This window comes from Microcaecilia unicolor, chromosome 3 (assembly GCF_901765095.1).
Source record: "Microcaecilia unicolor chromosome 3, aMicUni1.1, whole genome shotgun sequence".
Lineage (NCBI taxonomy): Eukaryota > Metazoa > Chordata > Amphibia > Gymnophiona > Siphonopidae > Microcaecilia > Microcaecilia unicolor.
The window spans coordinates 263,864-285,352 of NC_044033.1; positions in this window are offsets into that span (position 1 = coordinate 263,864).

Below are 21,489 nucleotides of genomic sequence, written 5' to 3' on the forward strand. Positions count from 1 at the left end.
CCCTGTCTGCAGTGAATGAATTACCATTTAAAAAATATTCTTCATTTTCCAATGAGGCTGCAATAACCCTGGGAGACAGGAGATAATGATACACTTATAATCCACCCCCAGACTCAGCTTCTACATCCATATTCCCTGCCCATCTCGTCCACTGCTCACCTGACTGACTGGAAGGCAATCCAGATACCTCCTGAGTCCTGGCAAGCAGATCCTCCTCACTCAGTCAAAGGGAGCAAAAGCCAAAACTGCCCACAGGAACACACCACTGCAGTGCACTAGGATGGGGAGCTGGAATGTACCAAGTCAATTCAGGGCTCTGTCAGCCCCCAGCAACAGCACACAGGAACACACCACTGCAGTGCACTAGGAGGGGGACCTGGAATGTACCAAGTGAATTCAGTGATCTGTCAGCCTTTCACCACACTGCAGATCCACACAGGAATACATCACTGCTGTGCAGAGTCAGTTGATGTAGTGCAGATTTTCATGAAGTTTTACACAAAGAACCTGGTGAGAGACTTCTGAGAAAATTAAGGAGTCATGGGATAGGAGGCAATGTCTTTCTGTGGATTAAGAATGGGTTATTGGACAGAAAACAGAGGGTAGGGTTAAATGGCCATTTTTCTCAATGGAGGAGGGTGAATAGTGGAGTGCCACAGGGATGTGTACTGGGACTGGTGCTATTTAACATATTTATAAATGATCTGGAAATCGGAACGACTAGTGAGGTGATTAAATTTACAGATGATGTGAAACTATTCAAAGTTGTCAAAACGCATGTGGATTGTGAACAATTGCAGGAAACTGAATCATTGTTATCTGATGCTAGGGTCTACTATAGGAGTCAGCATTCAAGAAAAAGACTTAGTTGTCATTGTAGACAATACGCTAAAATCTTTTGCCCAGTGTGCGACAATGGCCAAAAAAGCAAACAGGATGCTAGGAATTATTAGGAGAAGGAAGCAAAATAAAACAAAAAATAATATAATGCCTCTGTATCTCTCCATGGTGCAACCTCACCTTGAGTACTGTGTGCAGTTCTGATCGCTATATTTCAAAAAAGATATAGCGGAATTAGAAAAGGTTCAAAGAAGAGTGACCAAAATGATAGCGGGGATGAAACTCCTCTCATATTAGGAAAGGCTAAAGAGGTTAGGGCTCCTCAGCTTGGAAAAAGGATGGCTGGGGGGGGGGGGGGATATGATTGAGGGCTACAAAATCCTGAGTGGTGTAGAGTGGGTGGAGGCCAGGGGGGCCACTCAATGAAATTGCATGGAAATACTTCTAAAACAAATAGGAGGAAATATTTTTTCACTCAGATAGTTAAGCTCTGGAACTCTTTGCCGGAGGATGTGGTAATGGCGGTTAGCATATCTGGGTTTTAAAATGTCCATAGTCTGCTATTGAGATTGACTTGGGGAAGACACTGCTTTCCCTGGGATTGGTAACATGGAATGTTGCTACTACTAGAGGACCTGAATTGAGGTTGAAGGGGGGCAGACTCAGGACTAATGTCAGGAAGTATTTTTTCACGGCAAGGATGGTGGATATGTGGAATACTCTCCCGCGGGAGGTAGTGGAGATGAAAACGGTAATGGAATTCAAACATGCATGGGATAAACACAAAGGAATCCTGTTTAGAAGGAATGGATCCAAGGAATCTTAGCGGAGATTGGGTGGCGACGCCGGTAATTGGAAACAAAATGGGAGCTAGGCAGACTTCTACGGTCTACGCCCACGCCCTGATTGTGACTGAATAGATAGGGATGGGCTGGAGTGTAAATTTTAAGGGACTTCAATGTTAAGTTCAGAACTTAGTACAAGAACAGTATTGAGTAGACGTCTACGGTCTGTGCCCAGAGAAAGGCAAGGACAAATCAAACTCAGATATAGTATCACATACCATGTAAAATGAGTTTATCTTGATGGGCAGACTGGATGAACCGTACAGGTCTTTATCTGCCGTCATCTACTATGTTACTATGTATGTATGTTTATAAGTAGTAGTAGTAGTAGTAATTTTCTTCTTACCGAGTATTGTTCCATATTTCTCCACCAAAGCGAATTCAAATTTCTGATGTTGTAATACAGAGTTTCACCATAAATGGATATTTACTAGATTGGCCAATTTCCAATTAGATAGACAATGTTTTTGAGCAATCATGAGTACAATATCCACAAGTTTAGCTTGAGAGTCTGATAAGTTCAGTTGAGGAGAACAGGCTTTAAAAATAAGATCTTTTGGATCATACACCAAATTTCTTTCCAGAAATTAAGCGTAAATTCACATTCATAGAACATGTGGAGTAAAGTACCAACAGATTTAGAACAGTTCCAACATTTGTCAGAAGGAAGAAGATCTGCTACTGCATGCCTGTGTGGTGTGCATGATGTTTTGTGATATAAAAAGTACATAGACTACTACTACTACTACTTAACATTTCTAGAGCGCTACTAGGGTTACGCAGCGCTGTACAGTTTAACAAAGAAGGACAGTCCCTGCTCGAAGGAGCTTACAATCTAAAGGACGAAATGTCAATTTGGGGCAGTCAAGATTTTCTGAATAGAGGTGAGTGGTTAGGTGCCGAAGGCAACATTGAAGAGGTGGGCTTTGAGAAAGGATTTGAAGATGGGCAGGGAGGGAGCCTGGCGTATGGGCTCAGGGAGTTTATTCCAAGCATGGGGTGAGGCGAGGCAGAAAGACTATAATGATGAGGCTGAAATCAGTGGTTTCATGGTTGAAGACCAAAAGTGAGACCGTTGTTCTTCTGTAGGGGTATGGCCTACATCTGACTGACAAGCTTCTTGACGACCTGTGACTATGTTAAGTGATGACTTTATGAATTTCTTATGAGTATTAGATGCTAAATGGCCAGTAACAAGCAATGAATACATGATGGAGTAAATTGAAGGGTAATTGTCATTAGAGAGAAAATATTGTAAGGTTATACAATGATTTAATTGCCTCCATTTGAAATAAGCAGTGGGTGGCAGAGAAAATCTCTCCTGTAGTATAGAGAATGATAACAAAGCTTTATTTTCAGATAAAATAGTCAATAGTCCCTTATCTAGCATTCTTTCCAATAGAAGGGAACTTTATTTATTAAGACGTGAAGGTTATACCATAGTGACATGAGTGTAGATGAAATTATTGAATGGGTTTATAGCTTGTCAAATTCCATCAAACATTTGATACTCGAAGCAATGACTAAGTCAATTTTGTCAGAGGGAAAGGAAGTAGAGGAAAGCAATATTTGAGGTATGAAAGGGTAAATAAAAGATTCCTCTAAGATTAGCCAGATAGGTTTGTAGTTAGGGTCGTGAAGATAGGACCTGAAGTGGTGAACTGGATTAGGAACTGGTTGACGGACAGACGCCAGATGGTGGTGGTGAATGGAATTCGCTCGGAGGAGGGAAAGGTGAGTAGTGGAGTGCCTCAGGGATCGGTGCTGGGGCCGATTCTGTTCAATATATTTGTGAGTGATATTGCCGAAGGGTTAGAAGGTAAAGTTTGCCTATTTGCGGATGATACTAAGATCTGCAACAGAGTGGACACCCCGGAGGGAGTGGAAAACATGAAAAAGGATCTGAGGAAGCTAGAAAATGGTCTAAGGTTTGGCAATTAAAATTCAATGCGAAGAAATGCAAAGTGATGCACTTAGGGAATAGAAATCCACGGGAGACGTATGTGTTAGGCGGGGAGAGTCTGATAGGTACGGGCGGAGAGAAGGATCTTGGGGTGATAGTATCTGAGGATTTGAAGGCGACGAAACAGTGTGACAAGGCGGTGGCCGTAGCTAGAAGGTTGTTAGGCTGTATAGAGAGAGGTGTGACCAGCAGAAGAAAGGGGGTGTTGATGCCCCTGTATAAGTCGTTGGTGAGGCCCCACCTGGAGTATTGTGTTCAGTTTTGAAGGCCGTATCTTGTTAAGGATGTAAAAAGAATTGAAGCGGTGCAAAGAAAAGCTACGAGAATGGTATGGGATTTGCGTTACAAGATGTATGAGGAGAGACTTGCTGAACTAAACATGTATACTCTGGCGGAAAGGAGAAACAGGGGTGATATGATACAGACGTTCAAATATTTTAAAGGTATTAATCCGCAAACGAACCTTTTCCGGAGATTGGAAGGTGGTAGAACTAGAGGACATGAAATGAGATTGAAGGGGGGCAGACTCAAGAAAAATGTCAGGAAGTATTTTTTCACGGAGAGAGTAGTGGATGCTTGGAATGCCCTCCTGCGGGAGGTGGTGGAAATGAAAACGGTAACGGAATTCAAACATGCGTGGAATAAGCATAAAGGAATCCTGTGCCGAAGGAATGGATCCTCAGGAGCTTAGTCAAGATCGGGAGGCATGGCTGGTGGTTGGGAGGTGGGGATAGTGCGGGGCAGACTTATACGGTCTGTGCCCTGAAGAGCACAGGTACAAATCAAAGTAGGGTATACACAAAAAGTAGCACACATGAGTTATCTTGTTGGGCAGACTGGATGGACCGTGCAGGTCTTTTTCTGCCATCATCTACTATGTTACTATGTTACTATGTGATAAAACCAATTACAACCTTGTTGTAAAATGAACGATTTATGGCAAGTGAGAAAATTGGGATACAACACTCCACCAGAATCTTTTAAGGGCAATCATTTTAGGCTGCTTATTTTTCCATAGAAAGGAAACAAGCAATTTATCTAATTGAGAATAGAAAAAGGAGGAGAAAAGAATTGGTAACCTACTCATAATAAAATGTATCTTGGGGGAGACCATCATTTTAATATTTCAAGATGACACCACCATGATAAATGGATGCCAGAACAGTACGAGACATTTAAGAAACTTGAGAATATTATCACTATTATATTGTATGGTGTTTTGAAGATTGGTGTATAAATCAGTTCCCAGATATCTAATTTTAGGGGTAGTCCAAACTAAATCAAAAGCCTTTGCAATGTCAGACTGAGCATAGGAGTTTAGAGGGAGGATTTCTGTCTTCTGTTGGTTGACCTTATAGAGAAGTGAGAGAATGAAAAAAGATAAGGAATAGAATCTGAGGGGTTAGATAAAAACAAGAGGATGTCATCCGCTTATGCAGAACTTTTGATCTCTCTGATTGATTATGCATGATGCCCGAGATATGTGGATGAGGTCGAATGGCAATCAATAGGGGTTCAAGAGCAATATTAAATAGGAAGAGAGAGGGCAGCCCTGTCTAGTACCATGATTGAGGAAAATCGATTTAGAGAGAAAATTATTAGTATAGACGTTAGCGATAGGGTTAAGACTTTAATTTTTTGTATAGAGGGGCAGCCAAACCAAGACAAAGTAGAGATAAAAGAGTCCCATACCATCCTGTCAAAGGCCTTCTTCATGCCTAAAGACAAGGCCACAACAAGGTGAGAACAGGAGTTGATGATATGGGAAATATGAAGAAACAAGTGAGTGTTACCATTTATAAGTTGACCTGGCATAAGGCCAACCTGATTAGGATGAATGATTTTCGGAATAATTTGCTTACTTCTATTAGCTTGTAGTCTACATTTAGTAGAGAAATCAGACAATAATTTGATACCAGAAGGGGTCCTTATTAGACTTTGGAATTACATTTATGATTGCTTCTCAGAATAAACTATGAGATACAGTGTCAGGAGATAGAGAGTGGAATAAATCTGTTAATAAAGAGGAAAGTTCCTCTTTAAATAATTTATAAAACTCAGTTGGGATTCCATCAGGGCCTGGAGGTTTTCCTATCGGGGTATTCTTAATTGCAGTGAGAAGTTCTTGTTCAGTAATATATTTTTGGAGGAGAGCAGTATTGTCTTTTGTCCATTGCAGCTTCTCTAACAAGGATAGAAAATGTGTTGTCATGTCAAGGGAGTTAAAGGATTCTGATTGATAAAATTGGGAATAAAAAAGGTGAAAAGCTTAAGATATGTCATTTATAAATGTTCTGAGTGCTTTGTTGGGTAGCCTTATAGCAGAAATGTTTACTTTGGATCTTTTTCGCTTTAGATAATTAGTTAGCATTTTACTGCTTTTATCTTGCTCAGCATAATGTTTAGAGTGAAAATCAAAAATCTGATGACCTGCTTTAATACTGAGGAGCTTGTTCAACTTATATTTCAAATTGTATAGAGTATTAAGCAGAGGAGGATTCTTAGTTAATTAGTTTTTGCTTCTTTAATTTGATCTTCTAATTGTGTGATCTCAGCATTAGCTTCCTTGATCTTGTAGGCATTGAGATTAATTCACCATGAAGAACAGCTTTGAAAGCTTTCCACAATGCCACTAGACTAATATCAGGAGTTCTGTTATTTAAACAGAATTCTTTTATAAAATTTTCTAGTTTAGAAAGTACTGTCTCATCTGAAAGATGACTGGGATGTAATTTCTAGAGAGGCGATTTAGGAAGAATCGTTGCTTTCCAATTGAGATTTAAGGAAACTGGGGAATGATGAGACACAACTATTGTAAAGATAGATGTGTCATAAATTGCTTCTACCAAAGAATTGGATATTAAAAAATAATCCAATCTGGAGAAGCTTCAATGAGGGGCTGAATAAAAAGTATACTGTCTGGAGGTCGGATTGTGGAGCCTTCAGGGATCGATAAGGTGAAGTTGGTCTATATAAAAGAGTGAAGAGCAACAGATGACTTAGAGGGTTGGATTTTGGGATGTGAATGTCTACTCAGCCAGAAATCCAGGGAGATGTTGAAATCACCTGACATTATAATGGAGAGGAAATCAAAGGACTGAAATTTTTTTGAAAGATGTTAGAGAATAATTCAGGGAAATCAGTATTGGGAGCATAAATGTTCTCTAATAATACAGAAACATTATGAATTGACACCTTAGCAATTATCCGTCTTCTATTGGGGGTCTATATCTTGGTGTAATATTGAAGGGTTTATATCTTTGTGGGAAAATATTGAAACTCCGTGTTTCTTTCCATCAGAAGGGGAGTCTATGGAGAAGGAAATCCAGTTACAGTGTTTGGTAAAGGGGGTAATATTACTTACATGGGGTTCTTGTAAAAAGATTATTCCTGGTTTAACTTTAAGATAGATAAGCACTTTCTTTCTTTTAATATTTTAGTATTTAGTATGCCAATCCTGGGATTGGAGAAGAGCAGAGGTGGTCCCTGTTCACAAAAGTGTTGACAGAGAAGAAGCTGAAAAGTACAGGCCGGGAAGACTCACTTTGGTTATTGGAAAAGTAGTGGAAGCGATGCTGAAGGAAAGGATAGTGAATTTCCTGGAATACAATAGGTTCCAAGGTCCGACACATCATGGTTTTACCAAAGGTAAACCATGGCAAATGAATTTGATTGAATTCTTTGACTGGCCGAAATTATTGAGTCCAAGCGAGTGACACATTGTTCAAGCGATTTTCTAATGTTTTGGATTAAAACATCATTTGGATGTTCCTGGTGATGGACATATTATTTGAGATGCGGTGGTTTTTGTAAATTGATTTATAGCCTAATGTTTTGGGCAATCATCTTTGGACTCATTTGATAAATAATCTCTTTTTGTGTGTTTGTTTTGCACCAATAGCATTGTATTATGCAGTTTGAGTGGTTAACTACATAAGTATTGCCGCACTGGGACAGACCAAAGGTCCATCAAGCCCAGCATTCTGTTTCCAACAGTGGCCAATCCAGGGCACAAATACCTGGCAAGATCCAAAAAAAGTTCAATACATTTTATGCTGCTTATCCCAGAAATAAGCAGTGAATTTTCCAAAAGTCAATTTAATAATGGTCTATGGACTTTTCCTTTAGGAAGCCGTCCAGACCTTTTTAAAACACCGCTAAGCTAACTGCCTTTACCATATTCTCTGGCAACAAATTCCAGAGCTTTAATTACACATTGAGTGAAGAAAGATTTTCTCCGATTCGTATTTAATGTATTACTTTGTAGCTTCATCGCATCCCCCTAGTCCTGGTATTTTTTGAAAGAGTAAACAAACGATTCACTTCTACCTGTTCCACTCCTCTCATTATTTTATAGACCTCTATCATATCTCCCCTCAGCCGTCTTTTCTCCAAGCTGAGAAGCCCTAGCCGCTTCAGTCTTTCCTCATAGGGAAGTCGCCCCATTCCCTTTATCATTTTCGTCGCCCTTTTCTGTACCTTTTCTAATTCCACTATATCTTTTTTGAGATGCGTTGACCAGAATTGAACACAATACTCGAGGTGTGGTCGCACCATGGACCGATACAAAGGCATTATAACATCCTCACTTTTGTTTTACATTCCTTTCTTAGCCGCCGCAGCGGAAGGAATGAATGGTATGAGTAAGTTTGTTCTGATATCATGCACATTTGGTATATTCAATTAAAATATTTTCATAGTATTTATGTATTCTGCCTCGCCTCACCCTATGCTTGGAACAACCTTCCTGAGCCCTTACGCCAAGCCCCTTCCCTGCCCATCTTCAAGTCTTTGCTTAAAACCCACCTCTTCAATGCTGCGTTCGGCACCTAACTCTTACCCTTCAGTAAATCCAGACTGCCCCAATTTGACCACCCCTATCGGACTGACCGTTCACTTGTCTCTTAGATTGTAAACTCTTTGAGCAGGGACCGTTCCTCTTTGTTAAATTGTACAGCGCTGCGTAACCCTAGTAGCGCTTTAGAAATGTTAAGTAGTAGTAGTATGTATTTGGTCTGGAGTATATTTGTCAGTTTTAATTATTGTAATCTCTACTCCAGTTGACTTGCAAGTATCCCCTGAATTGGCATGGGAAGAGTAGACAGGAAAACTCAGGGAACATGGGCATTGTATTTTTAAATCTTCAGGCATACTTCCAGGAGCATAATTTTTATCTGCTTCAATCTAGGATTTTCAAAATGAGCTTGCAGTCCTGCAGAAAGTTTCAAAATCATTCTCCCCAGCATCTCTCTTCCTCCTCATCTTTCAAGCCACTATGAACACTTTGAGGCTGTCTCTGTAACACATAGTAAGCAGAAAAAAAATAAGTCAATGGTCTACCACAAACCTCAGAGCCAGCGTGTACACCTGCAGTTCAGTGGCAGCGGTGCTCCTAAGTCAGATGGTGTTCGGTGAAATGTGAGGAAAGCAAAGATCAAGCAGGTGGGGGAAGAGAGGTTGGTAGTTGGGAGGCGAGGATAGTGGAGGGCAGACTTATACGGTCTGTGCCAGAGCCGGAGATGGGAGGGAGGCGGGACTGGTGGTTGGGAGGCGGGAAATACTGCTGGGCAGACTTGTACGGTCTGTGCCCTGAAAAAGGCAGGTACAAATCAAGGTAAGGTATACACATATGAGTTTATCTTGTTGGGCAGACTGGATGGACCGTGTAGGTCTTTTTCTGCCGTCATCTACTATGTTACTATGGTAGAAGACTTTCATGCCAGCAAACCTTTCCTTCCTACAATGCTAGCCTAGGGCTTGTTGTACCCTTCCAGCATGGCTAAGTACTCTGTACCTTTCATAAACCCGCATATGTCTTGTAGCCAGTCCAGTAAAAGCAGGGATTAAGCCCTCTCCTCCCTGCCCAGGTAAGGCAGGGAACAGCTCACACTCGGGTGTTCCCAGAAGGATGTTACTGAAGACACAAGGTACTGGTAAATGAAGTTCACTCTGAGGAAAGGGATGCTACCACTCATGTGCTGCATGGTTTGGTTCTTGGTCTGATTCTTTTTTTTTTTAAACAAATTTATAAATGATAGTGCTGTGGGGCTGCCTGGTAAGGTCTGCAATAGGGTAGACACCCTTGATGGTGTGAATAACATAAGAAAGGGTTTAGCAAAGCTGAAGGAATGGTCTGGAATTTGGCAGCTTAGATTTAATGCTAAAAAATGCAGGGTCATGTATTTGGGCTGTAAAAATGCAAGGGAGCAGTACAGTTTAGGGGTAAAGTACTTCTTCCATGAAAGAGGAAAGGACCCTGGGTGTGATGGTCTTAAGGGGGCCAAACAGGTAGAAAAGATGATGGTGATGAATGCTAGAAGCAGTGGCGTAGCTAGGGTAGTTGACACCCGGGGCCGGTCATTTTTTTAACACCCCCCTCCAAAATCTAGTACAAGGCATGTCGAGAATACAAAACACTCATGACCTATAGAGCAAATCTACCATACCATAAGCAGTCATTTCTAAGAGTCACACAGGGAAAAGGAAAGCATCTTAAACACTACAGTGAGCACTAGAACATCAATTCACCAGACATGAAATGAAACCAGACAGAATAGTACAGATCGTCGATCCTGCACAGTCAGTTCCAACTGAAAAGCCATGTCTTTTTCACAAACACAGAAACACCCTAATCCACTATAGAATAAGTAATCATAAACTTTCTACTTAGACAAAAATTAAACTGAACCCCCGATGCCAGACGCTGCATACAATGCAACACCACAGAAACAGAAAATGTCCCCTAGTACTGTGCAAAATATAAAGACAGCAGATGAAATTTGAAAAAACTAACAAGTACCAATCACCACTTTACAAATTAACAAATAGAAATAAAACAAATATAGAAAATAAAATAATACCATTTTATTGGACTAATACATTTAGCTTTCAGAGGCCAAAACCTCCTTCCTCAATACAGTATAGTGCTGTTACAGTATCCTATCCTGACCTGAGGAAGGGGGTTTTGTTCTCCGAAAGTTAGCCAAAATGTATTAAATTAGTCCAATACCTTGTTTGCATGTTCTATTATAAACATTTATTAACATATCTACAATACTACTTTATCCTATAGCAAAAAAAACAAAAATATATATTTTATTTACAGTTTGTTGTCTCTGGTTTCTGCTTTCCTCATCTTCTTTTCACTGTCTTCCTTCCATCCAGCATCTGTCTTTGTTCTCTCTCTGCCATCCAGTGTCTGCCCTCTCTCCCTGCCCCTTCCATGCACATCTGACCTCTATCTCTGCACCTTCCATCCACCTTCTGCCCCTGTCTGCCCTCTCTCTCTCTCTCCCCTTCCATTCACTGTCTGCCCTTTCTATCCCTTCCATCCACTGTCTGCCCTTTCTCTCTGCCCCTTCAATCCACCATTTGCCCTCCCTCTCCCATCCATCCAGGGTCTGCCCTCCCCTTCCATCCAGGATCTGTCCCCTCTCTCTGCCCCTTTTTTTCAGTCCCCAGTTCCAGCCCCACAATCCCACCAGTCCCCAGTTTCAGCCCCAGCTCTTTTCTCTCACCAGTCCCGAGCTTCAGCCCCAGCCACTTCTCCCTGTCTCCTTTTCAGCCCCCCGTTTCAGCCCCTGCCCCTTTTCAGCCCCCAGTCCCAGTACTAGCCCCCTTATTCCACCTACCCTCCTTTTCAGCCCCCAGTTCTAGCCCCCTTCATCCACATGCCTTGCATTAGGGCTCCCCTTTTCAGCCCGACCCATTCTCCCACCTGACCCAGGCATGCCCCATTTTCCCTCATGACCCCTACTCAGACCCCAGTTCCAGCCCCCTCCCCACCCCAGTCCCCTTCTCCCATCTGAGAACCCCCTCCCCATCTCCCATCTGAGAATCCCCTCCCCATCTGAGAACCCCCACAACACCCCTCCCCACCCCAGTCCCCTCCCCTTCTCCCATCTGAGAACCCCCAAAACACCCCTCTCCTCTCCCATCTGAGAACCCCCTCCCCGACCCAACCTGCCTACCAGTTCTGACAGACGACAGCCCTCTTCTCCTGCCACCACTCTGCCTTCAAAAAAACACACTGAGAAAGTCAGAACAGAGGGGAATGAACCATTTTGCTATGATATTCCCCTCCAGGACTGACCACAATTGTTTAGTCCAGCAACAGTTGGCCATAAATCCCCAGAAAACTATAGTAAAGAAACTGGAGGTGGTGCAAGGGAGAGGCAGTATCCGTTTTTTACCTTTTGCCTTCTAGCTGTCCTGCTTCTAGCTCGCCATCAGAAAGAACGTTAGAGCAGGGAGCAGAAAGATTAGTCTCCTGCTCATGACTTTGTTTAGGGATGAAACGGGGCAGAGCCTGCTTTCTGAACCATAAGTAGCTGTTTTTGAGGAATTAAGCAGTCCCTGCTCTGTGGGAGTAAATCTCTCATTCCGTGAAAATTTGTGAACTGGCATGGCAGGCAGCGCCTCGCCTCTGCTCTACTTTATAAAAGGAGTAAAAAAATCTCTTCATCATCGTTGGCCCTTCCCACACTGAGTCCCGCCCTCGCGGAAATAGGAAGTTACCTCAAAGGAGGGCGGGACTCAGTGTGGGAAGGGCCAATGACGATGAGATTTTTTTACTCCTTTTACAAAGTAGGGCAGACGCGAGGTGCTGCCTGCCACGCCGCTTCACAAATTTGTTTTTAAAGGTAGGGTGGGAGCAGCGGGAACGGAGCACCCCCCAACCTGCTGACACCCGGGGCGGACCGCCCCCACCGCCCCGCCCTTGCTACGCCACTGGCTAGAAGGATACTTGGGTGCAAGGGAGAGGAATGGCCAGTAGGGATAAGGAGGTGATGTAAGGCTTCCTGTGAAACCACTTGGTTAGTGAGCCCTTGGACCCCTGCCGAGGAGCGGCAGCGGCAGGAGAATCACCCAAAACATAAGACAAGGCAGACCTCTGACAGAAAACCGCTGGACTTCACCTGCAGTTGACCGCCCTTCCCCAGGAGTTGAGCCCTGGGTGCAGGCAGCCGGCAGGACTTACCAGACAGGGCAGGAACAGGATACCAACAAGGAGACAAGCCGGGTCCTGGGCAGGCAGCAGACAGTAGAATAAACCAGGAGATAAGTCGGGTCTTGGGCAGGCAGCAGACAGTAGAATAACCAGGAGATAAGCGGGGCTAAAGCTGAAACCGGAAAATAGCACAGACGCACTGCAACAACTCTTGCCGAGGGAACTTTCTCTGAGGACCTCTGTTGCAAGGCAAACTAGAAAGTATCCAGGTGGTTAATGAAGGCAAAGTACAAGGGAGGTCACCAGGTATTGGTGCTGCTCAGTTCCAAAAACTCCCAAGACAGTCTGGAGGGCTGGAAGATCCGGACCGGACCGGAGTACCTTCTGGAACATGGGAAACAGCCAGCAGTCAATCCATAGCAGCCACCAGGTCTAGCCACCAGGTGGCGAGATGAATGAGAGCATGAAACATGGGCCAAATCGTAACAGGTGATAATACCTATGTATTGTGAGGAATATGGGGGTGAGAGGGAGAATAAAGGTATATGGAGGAATGAGGAGGCTCGAGAGGGAGAGAGACTGGGTAGAGAAAGGAAGGAGTCTTTTCCCCTGGGAGATTAGAGAAAAGGAAAATACTACAATTCCCAGCAGCCCCTGAGTAGGTCCCATGGTAGAAACAGGGACTTCAATCCCCAACAGCCCCCAGAGGAGGTCAGGAGAAGGGCAAGAGAAGGGAGTTGGAAAAACCTGTCCCAGAGTGCCAGGATGAGGGAAGGAGTTCTGAACCTTCCCAATCAAGCAAATGGAGAGCAGCTGAGCAATGGGTGTGGGGAGGAACCTATGGACTGGCAAGGGGAAGAAAAGGAGGAGGAACTAGAGCAAGAAGAGCCGATGGAGATTGCTGCTCTGACTAAACTGGAAGGAAAGGAGGTGAAACAGGAGAGGGCTGCTCGGGAGGAGAGCCTGGTAGAAGGAGGGAAAAGGTGGCTATCCCACGAGGGGAGCTCAGAGAACAGGTTTACCATGGAAGGGTCATGTGGGTGGTGGTCAGGGTATAATGCTGGCCTGGTTAGGGAAGGACCCTTGCCACTCTCCCTAGGTTGATTTCTTTTGAAAGGGAGAGAGGAGTGGAGGTTTTGGGCATAACTGCTATGCATGAACTGCTGGGAGTTTGAACCCTGTCTGAACTGCTGTTTTTGTGGAATTGTTTCACCTAACTGCTTACATGAACTGCTGGGGAGTTTGAACCCTTTTTGATCTACCGTGTTTGGAGGATTACTTTGCATAACTGCTATACATGAACTTCTGGGAGTTTGAACCCTTTCTGAACTGCTGTGTTTGGGGAATTATTTTGCCTAACTGCTTACATGAACTGCTGGGGAGGGTTTGAACCCTTTCTGGAGCTATCGTGTTTGGAGAATTACTTTGCATACCTGCTATACATGAACTGCTGGGAGTTTGAGCCCTTTTTGAGCTACTTTGTTTGAAGAATTGCTTTGCATAACTGCTTTATATGAACTGCTGAGATTTTGGAACCTTTTGGATTTTTTTGTTTTGTTTTGAATACTATACTGTTGAACTGCTATGCTTCTTGAGAAATGCTGTGGTGGGAACTACCTTTGGAGGAGCAGTTGACACAAAGGGATTACAATAAAGTATAATGATCTGACCTTGTGGATTGCCGTGTGCTCTTTAGCATACAGCTCAGCTAAAGGACCGAGGGACTCAAGAGTCTCCTGGTGCAGGAGACTTTTCCAAGAGTCTCCCGGTGGTGGAGACCTTACAAGTGGTGGCAGTGGTGGGATCGTTCAATGGACTTCCACGTCGGGGGAGGAGCCTCAACCAGGAGGGCCAACCCAGAGAAAGGTGCAGACCTATCTCTATCTCTGGTAAGCAGAAGCTGGAACAGGGGTGGGGAGAGGCAGCGAGTAGTGGCCAGGAAGGGGCCACTTGCTGTAGAGCTGCACTTGGAGTTCTTTGTGTTTGCATTGCCTACAGGTGACAGTGCGGAGGAGAGAGATGGAGCCGAAGGGTATATTTACGTGGATGAGCTTACAGTTCCAAAAGCAGCAAGAACTGTCAGAGAAGATGATTAGGGAGTCCTTGGCAGTGACCCGGGCCCAGCAGCAGCCAGTTTTGGACCTATTCCAGGAGTTACTGAGGAAAGGGCCCAGTGTCCCAGGGGCCTCGAGCAGTACCGAGGAACAGAGAAGGAGCCTGGAGAGAGATGGTGCGGTAGGACCCTTGCATATGAACTGGCTTACCTGGGGCAAGTTATTTGAAAATGACAGTGTGGATGATTTTTTATGTGCCTTTGAGCGGGTGGCTGGGGTTGCAGGGTGGTCTCCGGAACAGTGGGCCATTAGGTTGGCCCCATCCCTGTCTGGGAAGCCTTAGCGGCCTTCAGGGACCTGTCGCCTCTACGCATCCAATTTTTCATTTTTAGGTAGCCAGCTTTGGAATGCTCTACCAAGATCCATCCGAACAATCAACGGCCTTTTGCCCTTCAGGAAAGCACTGAAGACCCATCTCTTCAAGATAGCCTACCCTAGCGATTCAACTTAATCTAAAACCTGCCCACATGATTCTTATCGACAATTGTTATACATTGACCATGTTTCCCATTATCCTTATTGCTATCCCATATCCACTCCTCTCCATCTTCCTACACCTACCTTTTAATGCTCATTTCCTTCTGCACCCAATTCCTCCTATGTTCAATTTACTTATCCGTTAACCCCATTAATATTGTGTTTACTACAAATTGTATATTCTTTTTTACGCTTTGTAATTCTTCATATTGTTACTATGTAAGCCGCATTGAGCCTGCCATGTGTGGGAAAGTGCGGGGTACAAATGTAATAAATAAATAAATAGATGCGGTGGATTATAGGAAATTGAAAGAGGCCATTTGGGATAGGTATGGGCTGAGTTCCCAGACCTATAGGAGGCGCTTTAGGACAATGCAATGAGACCAGGAAGAGTCACCCAGGGCCTTAGCCAGTAAGCTGATGGACCTCGCTAAGAAATGGCTAGAACCAGAGCGGCGAACTACCGCTGATATCCTGCAGGAGATAGTAATGGAGCAATTCCTGCAGGCCTTACCTATCTATATATACACACTAGAAGAAATGAAAGAGAGGGGAGATATGATAGAGAGATTTAGATACCACTGTGGCATAAACATACAGAAGGTGAGTCTCTTTCAATTGAAAAGCAGCTCGTCTCTTTACCACACTGAACTCTCTCCTCAAAGTGCCTTCACCTCCAACCCCCCCTTCACTTTCCCCCCAGACTCTGGCTGAGTTCTTTCATGATAAGGCTATCTTATGTGAATTCTCAACCAGGTCACCTCCACCTCTCCTTCCCTTAGTCCATTCTCTCAACCCTCCAACCCCTACCTCCTTTTCTTCCTTTTCTGAAATCACTGAAGAAGAAACTACTCATCTTCTTTCCTCCTCGAAACTAACTACCTGTTCTTCTGATCCCACCCATCTACTTAACACTATCTCTCCTACTGTCATCCCTTTTTGTCTGTCATATCCTCAATCTTTCACTTTCCACTGTGACTGTTCCTGATGCCTTCAAATATGCCGTAGTCACACCACTCCTTAAAAAACCTTCATTGGACCCTACCTGTCCTTCCAACTGTCGACCCATCTCCCTCCTCCCCTTCCTATCCAAGATACTTAAACAAGCTGTTCACCGCCGTTGCCTTGACTTTCTTTCATCTGAAGCTATTCTTGATCCACTTCAATCTTGCTTTCACCCCCTTCATTCAACTGAAACAGCGCTTGCTAAAGTCTCCAATGATCTGTTCCTAGCCAGATCCAAAGGTCTCTATTCTATCCTCATCCTTCTCGATCTATCTGCTGCTTTTGACACTGTTGATCACAGCCTACTCCTTGATACGCTGTCCTCACTTGGATTTCAGGGCTCTGTTCTTTCCTGGTTTTCTTCTTGTCTCTCCCAGCATACCTTTAGCGTATACTCTAGTGGATCCTCTTCTACTTCTATCCCACTGTCAGTTGGTGTACCTCAGGGATCTGTCCTGGGACCTCTTCTCTTCTCCATCTATACTTCTTCCCTTGGTACTCTGATCTCATCCCATGGTTTTCAGTATCATCTTTATGCTGATGACTCCCAGATCTACCTCTCCACACCAGAAATCTCAGCCGAAACCCAGGCCAAAGTATCAGCCTGCCTGTCTGACATTGCTGCCTGGATGTCTCAGCGCCATCTGAAACTAAACATGACCAAGACTGAGCTTCTTATCTTTCCCCCTAAACCAACCTCTCCTCCTCCCCCATTCTCTATTTCTGTGGATAACACTCTCATCCTTCCTGTCTCATCAGCTCGTAACCTTGGGGTCATCTTTGACTCCTCCCTCTCCTTCTCTGCACATATTCAACAGACTGCTAAAACCTGTCGTTTCTTTCTCTATAATATCAGCAAAATTCGCCCTTTCCTTTCTGAGCACACTAACAGAACCCTCATCCACGCTCTTATCACCTCTCGCTTAGACTATTGCAACTTGCTTCTCACAGGTCTCCCACTTAGCCATCTCTCTCCTCTTCAATCTGTTCAAAATTCTGCTGCACGACTAATATTCCGCCAGGGTCGTTATGCTCATATTAGCCCTCTCCTCAAGTCACTTCACTGGCTTCCTATCCGTTTCCGCATACAGTTCAAACTCCTCTTATTGACCTATAAGTGCATTCACTCTGCAGCTCCCCAGTACCTCTCCACTCTCATCTCCCTACATTCCTTCCCGGGGACTCTGTTCACTGGGTAAATCTCTCTTATCTGCACCCTTCTCCTCCACCGCTAACTCCAGACTCCGTTCCTTTTATCTTGCTGCACCATATGCCTGGAATAGACTTCCTGAGTCGGTACGTCAAGTTCCATCTCTGACCGTCTTCAAATCTAAGCTAAAAGCCCACCTTTTTGATGCTGCTTTTAACTCCTAACCCTTGTTCACTTGTTCAGAACCTTATTTTATCATCCTCACTTTAATGTTCCCTTATCTCTTGTTTGTCTGTCCTAATTAGATTGTAAGCTCTGTCGAGCAGGGACTGTCTCTTCATGTTCAAGTGTACAGCGCTGCGTACATCTAGTAGCGCTACAGAAATGATAAGTAGTAGTAGTAGGAATGAGGGGGCATAGGATGAAGGTGAAATAGGAGAGACTCAGAAGTAACCTGAGGAAATACTACTTCACGGAAAGGGTGGTTAATTCGAGGAGTGGCTTCCCAGTGGAAGTGGTGGAGATGGAAACTGTATCTGAATTCAAGAGAGGTTGGGACAAGTATGTAGAATCTGTAAGGGGCCCAACACAGCTGCTGGCAGAAGTCCCGCCCTGAGTGTGCCATTTCCAGGGGAAAAAGAAAGCCCCTGGAAATTGCTTGCATAGCGATAGCCCGGGCATTGCTGTGGGCAATGGATTAGCGTGGGAGTCCATATCGCCATCTCAGTGGGTACCGTAAGGGCTCCCTGCTGCATGGCCATAGGGGAAGAGTTCTCTTACCACATGGCCAGGTGCTGGGGGCTTTTTTTTACCTGCTGCAGTAAGAAGGGCCTGGCACATGGGGTAAACAGCCCCCGCTGCTAGTGCAGGGCCCTTTTTCCCAGAGCTTGGTAAAAGGACCCCTGAGAGAGTGATAGGGAGGATAGATGGCATGCATAGGCAGATTGATATGCCGTATGGTCTGTATCTCCCTACCTTTTTCTCTCACCTGTGTCCTGGCCTCATGATGTACATGGCTTGCTGCATCTTTCTGACACACAAGTCGGCCTAATCCTGACATCAACTGAGGCCTCTAATCATCCTACCACAGCAGTAGCGTAGCCAGACCTCAATTTTTGGGTGGACCTGGGGGTGGACTGGGTGGGCATGACCCACATATTTCCTCTCTGTCCATCCCACTCCCGTAAAGATAAATACCTGGGCTGGCGGGGATCTCCGGACCCTGCCAGCTGAAGAATCTTCTGGAGGCCCCTAAGGCTTGAGAAGTCTCATCCCTGCGCCAGTCACCAGCGTGGTGAGAAGCAGCGTTCAGCAGCGTTGCCTGCATGCCTAGGGTTACCATATGGCTCCCCTATGCATGCCTGCCTGCCTTTTAAAATAATTCGTCTCCCCAGGCTCCGCTGCATTTACTTCTTCGCCCGTCGCAAAGTGCTGCCATTCGCACAGGCAGCTCCGCTCCACTTTGCCGCGTCCATCTGGCCCTCTCTGATCCACTTCCTGTAGTGGATACATAGGGCCAGATGGACGCGGCAAAGGGGAGCAGAACTGCCTGTGCGAACGGCAGCACTTTGCGACAGGTGAAGTAGTAAATGCAGCGGAGCCTGGGGAGAGACGAATTATTTTAAAAGGCAGGCAACGCTGCTGAACGCTGCTTCCCGGACCCGGCGGAGCCGTGGGAGAAAAGGCAGCAACAGCAGCAGGATGTTGGATGGGCAGGCCTGGAGGAAAAGTGGCTGGGCCTGGGCCCGTCCAGGCCCGCCAGTGGCTACGCCCCTGTACAGGAACCTTTTGTCTTACATTAATCAACAAAGTTTTGATCTTGTTTTCAACAGCTCTATTAATTAGTTAAACCTCACTAGCAAGATTTATGATATTATTTCTGTTAAATATAATAAAGTAGTGGAAGATGGCACAGGCAAAGTAAAAAATGGGCCATGGAGTGTGCCCAGTAAGTAACACAGGTGTAGGTAACCCCCTCCCCTCCATGCCAACTTTCAGTTTTGCAACTGTGATGCTGTGCAAAGAGCAGCAGTTATACCCCAAACAAGGGAAGTAGATTTGTGGAAATCTCATTGTTCTTCATTACTCTCTCTGAGCTCAGGCTACGACTTTGGGCAATTTAGAAATTTGGGCTTCTGAAGAACATAAGAATAGCCATACTGGGTCAGATCAATGGTCCATGTAGGCCAGTATCCTGTTCCCAACAGTGGTCAATCCAGGTCACAAGTACCTGCCAGAAACCCAAATATTGGCAACATTCCATGCTACCAATCCCAGGGCAGGAAGTGGCTTCCCCCATGTCCATCTCAATAACAGACTATGGACTTTTCCTCCAGGAACTTCTCCAAAATGCTAACTGCTGTTATTACATCCTCTGGCAAAGAGTTCCAAAGCTTAACTATTCTTTGAGTGAAAAAATATTTCCTCCTATTTGTTTTGAAAGTATTTCCATGTGACTTCCTTCAGTATCCCCAAGTCTTTGTACTTTTTGAAGGAGTAAAAAATTAATTTACTTCTACTTGTTCTAAACCAATCAGGATTTTGTAGACCTTAATCATATCTCTCCTCATTCATCTCTTTTCCAAGCTTTAGAGCCCTAACCTCTTTAGCCTTTCCTCATATGAGGGGAGTTCCATCCCTTTTATCATTTTGGTCGCTCTTCTTTGAACTTTTTCTAATTTTCCTATCTATTTTTTTGAGATTCGGCGACTGGAACTAAACGCAGTACTCAAGGTGAGGTAGCACCATGGAGTATTCTCAGTTTTATTTACCATCCCTTTCCCAATAATTCCTATCTGCTTTATTGGCCACTGCCACCAGACAATGGATTTCAGCGTATTGTCTACAATGACACCTAGATCTTTTTCTTGAGTGCTGATTCCCAAAGTGGACCCTAGCATCAGGTAACTATGATTCAGATTATTCTTCCCAATGTACATCACTTTCCATTTGTCCATATTACTTTTCATCTGCCATTTGGATGCCTAATCTTCCAATTTCCTAAGGTCGTCTTGAATCAGCAGTTTGCATCATCTTTCAGTCTCACAATTCCCTTATTTGTCTTCCTCCTTTCACTAATATACCTGAAGAAATTTTTGTCGCCCCTCCTTACATTTCTAGCCATTTCTTCTTCCGCTTGCGCTTTCGCCAGACGTATCTCTCTCTCTCTCTTGGCTTCTTTCAGGTTCATCCAGTATTCCTCTCTGTGTTCCTCTTCTTGAGTTTTTCTGTATTCCATGAACGCCAACTCTTTAGCCTTTATTTTCTCAGCCACTTGTTTGGAGAACCATATCGGTTTCCTTTTTCTCTTGCTTTTATTTACTCTCCTTACATAAAGGTTTGTGGCCCTATTTATAGCTTCTTTCAGCCTGGACCACTGTCCTTCCACTTCTCGTATGTCCTCCCAGCCCCTCAGCTCCTTCCTTAGGTATTCCCCCATTTTACTAAAAGTCAGCATGTTTGAAATCCAGGACTTTGAGTTTTGAGTGGCTGCCCTCCACTTCAGCTGTTATATCAAACCAAACTGTTTGATGGTCACTGCTGCCCAGGTGGGCACCCGCTCGGACATTTGACACACTATCCCCATTTGTGAGCATCAGATCCAGCTCACAAATGGGGATAGTGTGTTAAACGTCCGAGTGGGTGCCCACCAGGGCAGCAACTCGGACTAATATTTTATTTATTTATTTCTTGCATTTGTATCCCACATCTTTGCAGGCTCAATGTGGCTTACAATACATCATGAATAATGGAATTACCTGAGAAGGTATACATTTAGTATCCATTAGGACCCAACTAAGAGAATCACCCCCTAACGGTTAAATGTCAATTTTTTTTTGTTGTTACATTTGTACCCCGCGCTTTCCCACTCATGGCAGGCTCAATGCGGCTTACATGGGGCAATGGAGGGTTAAGTGACTTGCCCAGAGTCACAAGGAGCTGCCTGTGCCTGAAGTGGGAATCCAACTCAGTTCCTCAGTTCCCCAGGACCACTAGGCCACCACCCTAACCACTAGGCCACTCCTCCACTCCAATTATACACATAAATGTTTACAATATCCACAGATACACACAAATACACAAAATCCACCTAAGCACTATTCTGTAGCATATGCATATCTTCTGCAGTGCATATCTGACACACA